A 4535-nucleotide genomic window follows, 5' to 3' on the forward strand; every position below is an offset into this window, starting at 1 on the left:
ACCCACCCACACACACACACACACACACACATTTTTGGCATATCCACTGACCTGACTTTTGCCAGTATTATTGTTAATCATGATTAAACTGTATTTTTTTTTAAATAGCAACATATTGTTGTTGTCATAACTTTTTTTCATTCTTCTCCTCTAATGCATGGTGTTGTAAATTCATGCCACCTTTACTGCAAAGAATAAATACTGCTTTTTATAGAAGATCTCAAGACAAGGCTTGGTTTGTAACAAATAGTGGCCCATTACAAAACAGGAGGAAAAAAACCCTGAGCTGAGCAGCAAGAAGCTTCAGTTCAATTTCACCTCATATCTTTCTAATAACTTACTTGTCACTTTATTACCTTCCAGTAATGTGAACGCTGCTGACAAGACTGTCACACTAACAGCAGACAACACCTTCTCTTCCTTGGCCCAGCTCTCCTGGCTACTTATTGCACTGGCCCTGAAGGGACACAAACTAATAGTGTGCTTTCAAGTTCAGCACTTGGCCATCAAATATAAAAGGATGCGTAATTGCCTGTTTATCCCTTGTGAAGGGGAAATTGAGTACAAGCAGGAGCCAGGCTTTCCCTCTGAGTTCCTTGATACACACACACACTCACATCTGCAGTGAGTGAAGGGAGGTCCCATCTGGAGTTCTTCAATTTGTCTTTGGGAAGCCCAAGGCTGCCACCGGCTGCTCTATCCAGCTATCAGGCAGACAGTAACAAGATGACTTCTTAACAAAAGGTCAGCTGAGAAATGCTGTCCGTGACGGCACTTTTGTCTGCTTATGTAGAAACTAATTGCTTGGTATTGGCATAAAGCCATGCTGTGCTTCCTAGAAATAGGCATGTAGGTTTGCTACTGGTCCTGCCACTGAAGTTAAATGGTTAACAGGTTGTATGGGGTTTTTTGTGGCTTAACTCATTCTATTGTAAAATTAGGGGCAAAATTCCATTCTCAGATCTACACAGTGAGTGTCAATCCCAGTGCACCTTTTTGCCTCAATGTGTGTATTTCATGTTAAGGTAAACAGGAATCTCAATGGATCTTGGTAATAGAGATAGGATCTGTTTTACTGATATGAGGAGAAATTTGCCCCATTTTTTTAATTCAAAAGAGGATTGCCAAAAAGTATTGACTTGCTCCTTTTAACTAAGGTCAGCAGAAAGAAATGGAGTAGGAAGATATGATCTGGAAAGTTACATTAATTTTTCAAAAACTCTAAATGCCAAGTGCATGAAAGCAAGCATACCTGGGATAGATGCATTGTCCAAACTGCTCTCTTGGCTTTGTTGCAGCTTACCTTTTTTAATCAAAGCTAGACTTAGGCTCTCAAATAGCTAGTGAAAGCCCAATCCCAAAAAATTGAAAAATACTTGACTTGTGTTGTAATTAGAATATATGTTTAAGAAATACAGTCATTCCTTTTTGTTGTATTTGTGAATCAGGTTGCTATGGGCTGTGAATACTATCATGTCAAATAGTAATGGGGGCTGTAAAAGATCACTGCAAATCCTAAAAATTAAAATGTGAATGCAAACATTCTGGAGTGGAAAATGTTAAAGTGCCACTGTTTTGAGGTGTTTTTGCATAGATTGATACTGTACAGCAGCTTTTGTTTGAAGGTCCCAGGTGCTAGTGTGCTCTTCAGTACTCTATTGCAGTTTGGTACTCATCACAAGAATGGCTATGTCCATCTCTATAAATACACTACAGCTTTTTAATGATCAGACATGAGATCATTGATCGTTTCCCTCCCCCTCCATTCAAGTGCATCAGAAATTATAATAAAGGAGAAACTATCAGATATTTTCTGAGTATGGTGGTAAGAGGTGATGGGCTGTTCATTTCTGAAGTTAAAGACTGACCCCATAATTTTCCCTCTTGTCAATTTTTTATACAGTTTACATATGTAGAGTATACATGGAAGCAGAATATAGACCAAATCAAATAAGCAAAGGCCAGTCCAGGCTGAACTAACACCCTTTCTTTTTGTAGCATTTTTTAAGGCTGTCTGTAGAAATTGAGCACTTTCTGATCAGAGAAATCTATACAGTATGGGGAGCTTTTTCCTATGTGTTTTCTTGTGTATGCTTTTAATGATCCAGTGTACGACTGGCAGAGATATAACAGTCTTAGAACAAAGACTCTTTTACTGAGGGTATAGATTGCCAAAACTGTACAGATTTCAGCATATCTACCTGTATATCTTCCTCCAAGTCCTAAGTAATAAGGAAAGCTTGTGGGATAAATTTCTAATGTGTTTACTAGAGAGCTTTATTCAAATGATCTTCATATTTAATATACCATCCTTTTCAAATCTTTGGAGAAAAGTATTTTGGGAAAATGGAGGAAAGTATCTAATGCAAATATATTTCTTGAGGAGAAACTGAGAGAGAGAGAGGGTGGGGGGGAAAGAGACTAGCTAAGTGACGCATAAAGATTTTATAAGGCATCCGTTGTCAAACAAAAGGCTGAGAATGATCAGAAGATAATGCACAGTTAGGATGGCAAACTCATCAATAGTTAATCAGAATCTGTCCATTTCTGTTATGGAATGCAAACGCCCGTGAAAGGTGACTCTGGGGAAATAGTGGCACTGGTGATTGTGTGTGTGCATATTTGTATGGGGGAAAGAAAAAGCAAAAAGTTATGCAATTGCTGTTGGTAGCTCTTGACTTTTATTAGGAGTCTGTTTCCCTATTCTTCCCTCCCCTTTCTACACTGGTAGGAGAGAACACATCCCTCCTGCCCCAGCTCAGAAACAGTCCAGGAGTTCTGTGGATTGTGACTTGAGGGGTATTCCGCTTATTCTCTCAGACAAGGTACTAGGTAAATAGATTCATTTGAGATGTATAAATTAAAGCTGATTCATTCATTATTTTTCAGTTAGATTTTTTTTACATGAATTTGTACAGTTATCTAATCTCCTTCATTTTCTCATTTCCCAAGCATTTCACCTAAACTCCTTTCCCCTCCCCCCCCCCAAAAAAAAACACACACAGAGAGAAATAATGCATCCTCCTGTGGAAATGTTTGCATGTTCTCCCCATGCAAGCGTTTACAGTTTGTAAAGTGGTTAAGTGAATGACATGTTCTAGTATTATATATTTATCTGATATGGCTAGCTATACTTATAAAATCCATGTGGTGGTTTTTTTCATGTACAAACTTTGGTTCATGCATCACATGGGGAGCTTTCCCATCATGAAGCTGCATCCTGATGGGCAGCATTCTCAGTGTTCGTAGTTGTGCCTATTGTCTTCATTAAAAACAAGGAGCAGCAAGAGCTGGCAGTGCTTTATGCTCCAACATAGGCTGGTACTCATGGTGGGCAAACCACTTAATTTGAACCTTAAGTGCGTTCATAATATAACTTAATTCAAGTTTAACCTGCACCCATTTAACCACAAGTGGGTTCTCCAAGTTCTTTTTTTCTCTGCAAGCTTCTCATCACAGTGGGTTTAAACCCATCATCAAAGGGGTTAACATTCTGTCTAGAGAGGTACAAAACTTTGGAGGCTTTTGTTTGCAGGCACATCTGTTGTTTCAGTAGCGTTCACTGGGAAAGGTCACATGGAGCAAACTGCATGGAATTTTCTGATAGACTCACTAATTCTGTTTCCAGTCGCAGCGAACTGGAAAGACCTGAATTTTTCCAGTCGGTTCACAAACAGATTTAAGCACGGGTAAGCTAGGTTTGAACCTGAATAAATTTTGGGGCCTGTAACCCCACACAAAACAGTACAGTTTCATGAAAAAGCCCATGCTCTTGTTCCGAACTGAGCATAGGTGGGTGTTCACAGCTGTAGTGTATACTCCTTTTATCATTCACTATTGTGCTACATTCACATGACTCCTGGAGAAATGTGGTACTTCTGCTTGGCAAACCCACTGCTGTCTCATGGTGAAACTTGTTTAAAGGGGCTTTATCAAAAAGGGTTGCCAGGACACATGTTCTGGGAACAATAAGATTTGGAGAGGGATAAAATTTTTTGCAAAGGTATTTTTCCCAGTCTTACTAGAGTAGGTGTTTTGTTTCTACTTTTTGTTTTATTTGTGAGTGAAACATGAATGCTTTGCTTTCCTGCCTGCAGAACCAAAGCATGCACTACAGAATATAGCCGTACCAAGGGAATTGAAAAACTGCATCACGTTGATCTAATAATCGTGACATTGGTAGCTTCATAAATACTGTATGTACCCTAAACAAGTTTTTTCCATTAGTAGTTGGAGGGAATTAAAAGTCCTGTTTTTAATTTGACATTTCTTTCTTTGTATTTTCTGTACTATAACTGTCCTACAGTATGTCTTTTGCATAAAATGCATAAGGGTTCGGGGATGTAAATGGAATTTTATTCATATTTTGTCCAAATACCTCTTGTAATTTGTATCAAAATTCTTGTACAATTTTTATATTAAAGATTTATCAGTCACTGACTCTTTCCCTCTCTCTCTTCTGAATTTTAGCATGATTATGATAGTAGCCTTTTACAAAAATGTATTTGGCATGGGATCACTGAAGTATGCTAACT

This window comes from Crocodylus porosus, unplaced genomic scaffold, assembly GCF_001723895.1.
Source record: "Crocodylus porosus isolate Cpor-Errol unplaced genomic scaffold, CroPor_comp1, whole genome shotgun sequence".
Lineage (NCBI taxonomy): Eukaryota > Metazoa > Chordata > Crocodylia > Crocodylidae > Crocodylus > Crocodylus porosus.